The sequence below is a fragment of the Triticum urartu genome, chromosome 5 (assembly GCF_003073215.2).
Source record: "Triticum urartu cultivar G1812 chromosome 5, Tu2.1, whole genome shotgun sequence".
Classification (NCBI taxonomy): domain Eukaryota; kingdom Viridiplantae; phylum Streptophyta; class Magnoliopsida; order Poales; family Poaceae; genus Triticum; species Triticum urartu.
In genome coordinates this window covers 267,985,178-267,996,249 of record NC_053026.1, presented here as the reverse complement: position 1 = coordinate 267,996,249, position 11,072 = coordinate 267,985,178, and positions in this window count along the sequence as shown.

Genomic DNA, 11,072 nt, shown 5'->3' with positions numbered 1-11,072 from the left:
TCTATATAAACCGGAGGGCTAGGTCCGTAGATAGGCCGAATACTCATTACCATAGCCATACAAGCTAGACCTCTAGGGTTTAGCCATTACGATCTCGAGGTACATCAACTCTTTTAATACTCATATTAATCAATATCAATCAAGCAATACATAGGGTATTACCTCCATAGAGAGGGCCCGAACCTGGGTAAACATCGTGTCCCCTGTCTCCCGTTACCATCGACCTAAGACGCACAGTTCGGGACCCCCTACCCAAGATCCGCCGGTTTTGACACCGACATTGGTGCTTTCATTGAGAGTTCCACTGTGCCATCGACGACAGGATCAATGACTCGCCTTGTCCTTAAAGTCAATATTACTACCGGAGGAGAATTGGCCCAAGGCCAAACCCTCTGGTTGGGCAGCTTTACGATGACCGCCCGTTCGACCGTTAAGTCGATGATGACCTCTCGGACCATCGAAAATCCTCTTCGTATCGATCCCAAACACTCCAAGGAGATGGATCCGGCGAAGTTTTCGTGTTTAAACGAGCTCCTTGATCGTATCGCCACCCTAGGAATTGCCACAAATTATGATCGGATCGGGCTTAAACCCGACCAAAGAGAAGTCAAATATCCACCGATCACCCACCAGATAGCGGTAGTCGAGGAGCAAGACGACAACTCTTCCCCTATACGGAAGACGGACTACGTCCGGATTGCCGACCCTATAGAGCCGGATACCCACCGCAAAAGGAGGTGACCGGCCTTCTGAACATAGAATCAAATGATGGGTAAAGGCAACCAGAAGATACTCCGGAGCCCGGATTGTTAAGTCTGGAAAAACTTCAGACTCCGGGTCATCGATCGGGTCAGGGTCCAAATCCAATTCCACCCACCCACCCAGACATAAGCGCTCTCACGACCATACAACAGCAGTCTCAGGAAACGGTCCACCACTTCTGGGCCAGATTCCTCCTTGTCAAGGACAAGGTTAAAGATTGCCACGGCGAGGACGCGATATCAGTGTTCCGCAACAAATTGCAAGAACGAAGGAATCCTCAATGCTATTAATCGCCACCGCATACCACACTTCATTGACTTGGCAACTATCGTACAGAAGTACAACACAATGGAAAGCGCCTGGAGGGATCAGGCAGCTTGTCGGGAGCCATCAGTCCTAACTCAACCACTAGTCCAGGCGAAAAGGGCGCATTCCAGTAAACGCACCCAGTCCAATAGCCAAGAAATACAAACCCATTATGCGGCGCGGAACTGTTCTGGAGGGATGGCTCGATGGCCCATGCAAAATACACACAACACCAGATACCATACCAACCCACAACCTTAGAGCATGTTGGATACTCCGGCAGGTAGCCAAAAGCGGCGAGGACATCCTTACCAAGAACACCCTGATAACCCACAAGTATAGGGGATCGCAACAGTTTTTGAGGGTAGAGTATTCAACCCAAATTTATTGATTCGACACAAGGGGAGCCAAAGAATATTCTCAAGTATTAGCAGTTGAGTTGTCAATTCAACCACACCTGGAAACTTAATATCTGCAGCAAAGTATTTAGTAGCAAAGTAATATGATAGTAGTGATAACGGTAACAAAAAGGTAACAGTAGTAAAAGTAATGTTTTTGGTATTTTGTAATGATGATAGCAATAGCAATGGAAAAGTAAATAAGCGAAGAACAATATAGTGAAAGCTCAAAGGCAATGGATCAGTGATGGAGAATTATGCTGGATGCGGTTCATCATGTAACAGTCATAACCTAGGGTGACACAGAACTAGTTCCAGTTCATTGATATAATGTAGGCATGTATTCCGAATATAGTCATACGTGCTTATGGAAAAGAACTTGCATGACATCTTTTGTCCTACCCTCCCGTGGCAGCGGGGTCCTTACGGAAACTAAGGGATATTAAGGCCTCCTTTTAATAGAGAACCGGAACAAAGCATTAACACATAGTGAATACATGAACTCCTCAAACTACGGTCATCACCGGTAAGTATCCCGATTATTGTCACTTCGGGGTTAACAGATCATAACACATAATAGGTGACTATAGACTTGCAAGATAGGAGCAAGAACACTCATATATTGAAAAACATAATAGGTTCAGATCTGAAATCATGGCACTCGGGCCCTAGTGACAAGCATTAAGCATAGCAAATTCATAGCAACATCAATCTCAGAACATAGTGGACACTAGGGATCAAACCCTAACAAAACTAACTCGATTACATGATAGATCCCATCCAACCCATCACCGTCCAGCAAGCCTACGATGGAATTACTCACGCACGGCGGTGAGCATCGTGAAATTGGTGATGGAGGATGGTTGATGATGACGATGGCGATGGATTCCCCTCTTCAGAGCCCCGAATGGACTCCAAATCAGCCCTCCCGAGAGGTTTTAGGGCTTGGCGGCGGCTCCGTATCATAAAACACGATGATTTCTTCTCTCTGATTTTTTTCTCCCTGAAACACAATATATAGAGTTGGAGTTGGAGTCGGAGAGTCAACAGGGGCCCACGAGGTAGGGGCGCGCCCCCACCCTTGTGGAGAGGTGGTGGGCCCCTGGTCTTTATCTTTTGCAGGTATTTTTCTTATTTTCTGAAAAGTGGCTCCAATGAAGTTTCAGGTCATTCCGAGAATGTTTGCTCCTGCACATAAATAACACCATGGTAATTCTGCTGAAAACAGCGTCAGTCCGGGTTAGTTCCATTCAAATCATGCAAGTTAAAGTCCAAAACAAGGGCAAAAGTCTTTGGAAAAGTAGATACGTTGGAGAAGTATCAACTCCCCCAAGCTTAAAACTTTGCTTGTCCTCAAGCAATTCAGTTGACAAACTGAAAGTGATAAAGAAAAACTTTTACAAACTCTGTTTGCTCTTGTTGTTGTAAATATGTAAAGCCAGCATTCAAGTTTTCAGCAAAGATTATAACTAACCACATTCACAATAGCGCATAGGTCTCAAGTTTACTCATATCAATAGCATAATCAACTAGCGAGCCATAATAATAAATCTCGGATGACAACACTTTCTCAAAACAATCATAATATGATATAACAAGGTGGTATCTCGCTAGCCCTTTATGAGACCGCAAAACATAAATGCAGAGCACCTTTAAAGACCAAGGACTGACTAGACATTGTAATTCATGGTAAAAGAGATCCAGTCAAGTCATACTCAATGTAAACTAACAGTAATGAATGCAAATGACAGCGGTGCTCTCCAACTGGTGCTTTTTAATAAGAGGATGATGACTCAACATAAAAGTAAATAGATAGGCCCTTCGCAGAGGGAAGCAGGGATTTGTAGAGGTGCCAGAGCTCGGTTTTGAAATAGAGGTGAATAATATTTTGAGCGGTATACTTTCATTGTCAACATAACAACTAAGAGATGGCAATATCTTCCATGCTACACACATTATAGGTGGTTCCCAAACAGAATGGTAAAGTTTATACTCCCCTTCCGCCAACAAGCATCAATCCATGGCTTGCTCGAAACAACGAGTGCCTCCAACTAACAAGAGTCCAAGGGGGAGTTTTTTGCAATTATTTTGATTTAGTTTGCATAAAGCATGGGACTGGGCATCCCGATGACTAGCCATTTATCTCGTGAGTGAGGAGCGGAGTCCACTCCTCTTGAGAATAACCCGCCTAACATGGAAGATACGGACAACCCTAGTTGATATATGAGCTATTCGAGCATACAAAACAGGATATTTATTTGAAGGTTTAGAGTTTGGCACATACAAATTTACTTGGAACGACAGGTAGATACCGTATATAGGTAGGTATAGTGGACTCATATGGAATAACTTTGGGGTTTAAGGGATTGGATGCACAAGCAGTATTCCCGCTTAGTACAGGTGAAGGCTAGCAAAAGACTGGGAAGCGACCAGCTAGAGAGCGACAACAGTCATGAACATGCATTAAAATTAATCAACACCGAATGCAAGCATGAGTAGGATATAATCCACATGAACATAAATATCGTGAAGGCTACGTTGATTTTGTTTCAACTACATGCGTGAACATGTGCCAAGTCAAGTCACTTAAATCATTCAGAGGAGGATACCACCCTATCATACCACATCATAACCATTTTAATGGCATGTTGGCACGCAAGGTAAACCATTATAACTCATAGCTAATCAAGCATGGCATAAGAAACTATGATCTCTAGTTGTCATTGCAAACATGTTTATTCGTAATAGGCTGAATCAGGAACGATGAACTAATCATATTTACAAAAACAAAAGAGGTCGAGTTCAAACCAGCTTTTCTCATCTCAGTCAGTCCATCATATATCGTCATAATTTCCTTTCACTTGCACGACCGAATAGTGTGAATAATAATAATAGTACACGTGCATTGGACTAAGCTGGAATCTGCAAGCATTCAATAAATAGGAGAAGACAGGGCAATATGGGCTCTTTTGTCAGATCAACAAGTATGCATATAAGAGCCACTTCAACAATTTAATTATGGTCTTCTCCTATCGACCCCCAAAGAAAAGAAAATAAATAAAACTATTTACATGGGAAAGCTCCCAACAAGCAAAAAGAAGAACAAGAAATATTTTTGGGTTTCTTTTTAATTACTACTACAAGCATGGAAATTAAACTAACTAAAAGCTACACTAATTTTTTTGGTTTTTCTTAAGGTTTATTAAACACACAAGAAGAAAGCATAAAAAAGGAAATAAACTAGCATGGATGATACAATGAAAAAGTATGAGCACTGACATCTAGCAATGAGTGTGTGAGCATAAATGTAATGTCGGTGGGAAATACGTACTCCCCCAAGCTTAGGCTTTTGGCCTAAGTTGGTCTATGGCCACGGCTGGCCTGGCGGATATCCATAATAGTAGCTGGGGTCGTACTGCGATGCAGCGACTATTGCCTGCTGAGCTGCAGCGTGGCGATGAGCAGCCTCCTCTCTCCTCTTGTACTCACCTGCCTCCTCTCTGGTAATAGTATATCCTCCTCTTTCCTGATAATCAAAGAAGGCAGGAGCAGGGAGAGTAATACGGACAGCACGGCGTCTGTCAAAGATTAGTCGATACTAGAAAGGTGATTCGTTCCTCTCGACAAACTGGTGGTGAACTATAGCATTAAAATCTAGATAAGCAGTAGGTAATTCAATATCATCTTCGCGTATGGCTATACCAAGAAAATTAGCTATGCGGGTTGCATAAATTCCACCAAAGAAATCTCCATTAAGTCTATTAAGATGCAACCTACGTGCAACAATGGCTCCCAAATTATATGATTTGTCTCCTAACACAACACTCCTAAGAATACTAAGATCGGGGACACACATGTGACATGCCTCATCTTTACCATTAATGCATCTACCTATGAAGAGAGCAAAATAATGTATGGCAGGAAAGTGAATGCTCCCTATGGTAGCTTGTGTAATATCTCTAGATTCTCCCACAGTTATGCTAGCAAGAAAATCTCTAAATTCAGATTTGCGAGGATCCCTTATACTACCCCATTATGGAAGTTTGCATGCAGTGGTAAAATCCTCTAAGTCCATAGTGTAAGAATTATCATAAAGATCAAACAGGATAGTTGGAGAACTTTTATTTTTGAGGTATTTTTATATTGCACGGGTAATCAGATAACAGACAGAAAAATATTTATTTTTATTTTATTTAATATAAATAACAGAAAGTAAAAGTGGGGTACAGAAGGTTGTGCCTTCTAGTTTCATCCATCTCATGATCATCAAAAGGAATCCTCTAACAAGGTTGATCAAGTCTTGTTAACGAACTCATTCCGAATAACATGGAACCGAAGAAATTTCGAATAACACTATGTTACCTCAACGGGGATATGCACATCCCCAATAATAAGAATATCATATTTCTTCTTGACAGTAGGAAGAGGAAATTCAAAACCTCCAAATATAATCGATGAACTTGAGGTTGATACTATGAACTTGAGGTTGTTTCCTCGGAAAGTGTACCGTATGCTCATTACCATTAACATGAAAAGTGATATTGCCTTTAGTGCAATCAATAACAGCCCCTGCAGTATTCAAAAAGGGTCTTCCAAGAATAATAGACATACTATCGTCCTCGAGAATATCAAGAATAACAAAGTCCGTTAAAATAGTAACGTTTGCAACTACAACAGGCACATCCTCACAAATACCGACAGGTATAGCAGTTGATTTATTAGCCATTTGCAAAGATATTTCAGTAGGTGTCAACTTATTCAAATCAAGTCTACGATATAAAGAGAGAGGCATAACACTAACACCGGCTCCAAGATCACATAAAGCAGTTTTAACATAATTTCTTTTAATAGAGCATGGTATAGTGGGTACTCCTGGATCTCCATGTTTCTTTGGTATTCCACCCTTAAAAGTATAATTAGCAATCATGGTGGAAATTTCAGCTTCCGGTATCTTTCTTTTATTTGTAATTATATCTTTCATGTACTTAGCATAAGGATTGGTTTTGAGCATATCAGTAATCGCATACGCAAAAAGATAGGTCTAATCAGTTCAGCAAAGCGCTCAAAATCCTCATCATCCTTTTTCTTAGATGGTTTGGGAGGAAAAGGCATGGGTTTCTGAACCCATGGTTCTCTTTCTTTACCATGTTTCCTAGCAACAAAGTCTTTTTTATCATAACGTTGATTCTTTGATTGTGGGTTATCAAGATCAACATCAGGTTCAATTTCTATATCATTATCATTACTAGGTTGAGCATCATCATGAACATTATTATTAACATTATCACTAGTTTCAGGTTCATTACCAGATTGTGTTTCAGCATCAGAAATAGAAATATCATTTGGATTCTCAGGTGTTTCAACAATAGGATCACTAGAAGCATGCAAAGTCCTATCATTTTTCTTTTTCTTATTTTTAGAAGAACTAGGTACATCTATATTATTTCTCTGAGAATCTTGCTCAATTCTCTTAGGGTGGCCTTCAGGATACAAAGGTTCCTAAGTCATTCTACCAGTTCTAGTAGCCACTCTAACAGCATTATCATTATTCTTATTATTCAATTCATTGAGCAAATCATTTTGAGCTTTAAGTACTTGTTCTACTTGAGGGGTAACCATAGAAGCATGTTTACTAATAAGTTTAAGTTCACCTTTGACATTAGCCATATAATCACCCAAGTGTTCAAGCATATTTGAATTGTATTTCAATTGTCTACCAAAGTAAGCATTAAAGTCTTCTTGCTTAGCCATAAATTTATCAAACTCATCTAAGCATGGGCTAGCAAATTTAGTAAATGGGATTTCAGCTTTATCATATCTATAGAGAGAATTTACCTTTACTACCTGTGTCGTGTTATCAATACCATGAGTTTCTTCAATAGGAGAAGGATTTGGATTATATGTTTCTTCAACATGCGGTAAATTAAGACCGTGTATTTCTTCAATAGGAGGTAAATTCTTAACATCTTCAGCTTTAATACCTTTTTATTTCATAGATTTCTTTGCCTCTTGCATATCTTCAGGACTGAGAAATAGAATACCACTCTTCTTCGGAGTTGGTTTAGGAATAGGCTCAGGAATTGGCTCCGGAGGTGTCCAATTATTTTCATTTGTCAACATATTATTCAATAGAATTTCAGCTTCATCTGGTGTTCTTTCCCTGAAAACAGAACCAGCACAACTATCCAGGTAATCTCTGGAGGCATCGGTTAGTACATTATAGAAGATATCAAGTATTTCATTTTTCTTAAGAGGATGATCAGGCAAAGCATTAAGTAATTGGAGAAGCCTCCCCCAAGCTTGTGGGAGACTCTCTTCTTCAATTGCACAAAATTATATATATCCCTTAAAGCAGCTTCTTTCTTATGAGCAGGGAAATATTTAGCAGAGAAGTAATAAATCATATCCTGGGGACTACGCACACAACCAGGATCAAGAGAATTAAACCATATCTTAGCATCGCCCTTTAATGAGAATGGAAATATTTTAAGGATGTAAAAGTAACGAGTTCTCTCATCTTTAGTGAATAGGATGGCTATATCATTCAACTTAGTAAGATGTGCCACAACAGTTTCAGATTCATAACCATGAAAAGGATCAGATTCAACCAAAGTAATTATATCAGGATCAATAGAGAATTCATAATCCTTATCGGTAACAAAGATAGGTGAAGTAGCAAAAGCAGGGTCAGGTTTCATTCTAGCATTTAGAGATTGCTTACTCCATTTAGCTAATAACCTTTTGAGTTCATTTCTATTTTTGAAGCTAAAATAGCGAAAGAAGCTTCTTGATCAAAAACACAACCCTTAGGAATAACAAGTGATTCTTCATCATCACTTTCATCAGTATCATCAGATTCAATATTTTCAATCTCTAGCCCTAGCAATTTATTCATCAAGAAAATCACTAAGTGGCACAGTAGTATTAGGCATAGAGGTAGTTTCATCATAATTATCATGCATAGCAGAAGTGGCATCATAAATAACATGCGACATATATGAACGAATAGAAGAAGCAGGTGTAGGTGTCACAAGCTTACTCAAAGCAGAAGGCGAATCAAGTGCAGAGCTAGATGGCAGTTCCTTACCTCCCCTCGTAGTTGAGGGATAGATCTTGGTTTTTGGATCTCTTAAGTTCTTCATAATGATAAACAGATATATATCCCAAGTGACTCAAAGAATAGAGCTATGCTCCCTGGAAACGGCACCAGAAAATAGTCTTGATAACCCACAAGTATAGGGGATCGCAACAGTTTTTGAGGGTAGAGTATTCAACCCAAATTTATTGATTCGACACAAGGGGAGCCAAAGAATATTCTCAAGTATTAGTAGCTGAGTTGTCAATTCAACCACACCTGGAAACTTAATATCTGCAGCAAAGTATTTAGTAGCAAAGTAATATGATAGTAGTGATAACGGTAACAAAAGGTAACAGTAGTAAAAGTAATGTTTTTGGTATTTTGTAGTGATGATAGCAATAGCAACGGAAAAGTAAATAAGCGGAGAACAATATAGGGAAAGCTCGTAGGCAATGGATCAGTGATGGAGAATTATGCCGGATGCGGTTCATCATGTAACAGTCATAACCTAGGGTGACACAGAACTAGCTCCAGTTCATTGATATAATGTAGGCATGTATTCCGAATATAGTCATATGTGCTTATGGAAAAGAACTTGCATGACATCTTTTGTCCTACCCTCCCGTGGCAGCGGGGTCCTTACGGAAACTAAGGGATATTAAGGCCTCCTTTTAATAGAGAACTGGAACAAAGCATTAACACATAGTGAATACACGAACTCCTCAAACTATGGTCATCACCGGTAAGTATCCCGATAATTGTCACTTCGGGGTTAATGGATCATAACACATAATAGGTGACTATAGACTTGCAAGATAGGATCAAGAACACTCATATATTGATGAAAACGTAATAGGTTCAGATCTAAAATCATGGCACTCGGGCCCTAGTGACAAGCATTAAGCATAGCAAAGTCATAACAACATCAATCTCAGAAGATAGTGGACACTAGGGATCAAACCCTAACAAAACTAACTCGATTACATGATAGATCCCATCCAACCCATCACCGTCCAGCAAGCCTACGATGGAATTACTCACGCACGGCGGTGAGCATCATGAAATTGGTGATGGAGGATGGTTGATGATGACGATGGCGATGGATTCCCCTCTCCGGAGCCCCGAACAGACTCCAAATCAGCCCTCCCGAGAGGTTTTAGGGCTTGGCGGCGGCTCCGTATCGTAAAACGTGATGACTTCTTCTCTCTGTTTTTTTCTCCCTGAAACACAATATATAGAGTTGGAGTTGGAGTCGGAGAGTCAACAGGGGGCCCACGAGGTAGGGGGCGTGCCCCCCACCCTCGTGGAGAGGTGGTGGCCCCCCTGGCCTTCATCTTTTGCAGGTATTTTTCTTATTTTTTGAAAAGTGGCTCTGTGAAGTTTCAGGTCATTTCGAGAACGCTTGCTCCTGCACATAAATAACACCATGGTAATTCTGCTGAAAACAGCGTCAGTCTGGGTTAGTTCCATTCAAATCATGCAAGTTAAAGTCCAAAACAAGGGCAAAAGTGTTTGGAAAAGTAGATACGTTGGAGACGTATCACACCCCAGAGCAACACCCTCCAGAAGACGATGACCCCAGAGTACTGACGGTCTTTGAGACATTCGCTTCAAACAATAAGCGCAAAAGGGCACTTCACGGCCTTGCCAAAGTGTGTCAAATTGCCATAGTAAACCCTTGGAATGACACGGCTATAACCTTTAATGCCGGCGACGAACCAAAATACAGGACAGTCCGAGCACCAGCCGCTTTAGTCCCCAGTCCCATCGTGGACGGCTTTCGACTCACCAAGGTCCTCATGGACGGTGGCAGCGGACTAAACCTCATCTATGAGGATACACTCCACAAAATGGAAATAGACAGGAGCCGCATCAAGCAAAGTAGCACGACCTCCCGAGGCGCGGTGTGCGGAAAAAATCACACTTGACGTGGTATTCGGCACACCGGAGAATTATCAGTATAAAGAAATCACCTTCCAAGTGGCTCCTTTCAGTAGCGGATACCACACCCTGTTGGGGCGGGATGCTTTTACACGCTTCCAAGCTATACCTCATTACGGGTATATAAAGCTCAAAATGCCCGGACCAAACGACATAATAACTCTTGTCAGTGATCCGGAGATAGCACTCCGCGCCGAAAACAAAACTGCATCCCTGGCCCTTGAGGCATTATCTAAAGCCCCCACGGATGAAGAATTAACCGCACTATGCTCCACAGTGGATAGGGACAATGTGATCTTAGACAAACGACCCAAATCCACCTCCTTCAAACCGGCAGAAGAAATAGTCAAATTCCAGGTCCACCCAACGGACCCCAAGAAGACAACATCTATTGGAGCACAACTAGACCCAACGGTCTACGCCACACTAAGGGATTTCCTTCGTGAAAACTGGGATATATTCGCCTGGCACCCTTCTGACATGCCTGGAATCCCACATGAGCTGGCCGAACATAGCCTTAATATCTTAAAGGGATACAAACCAATCAAACAAGCACTGCGGCGCTTTTCCGAGCCCAAACGCCAAGC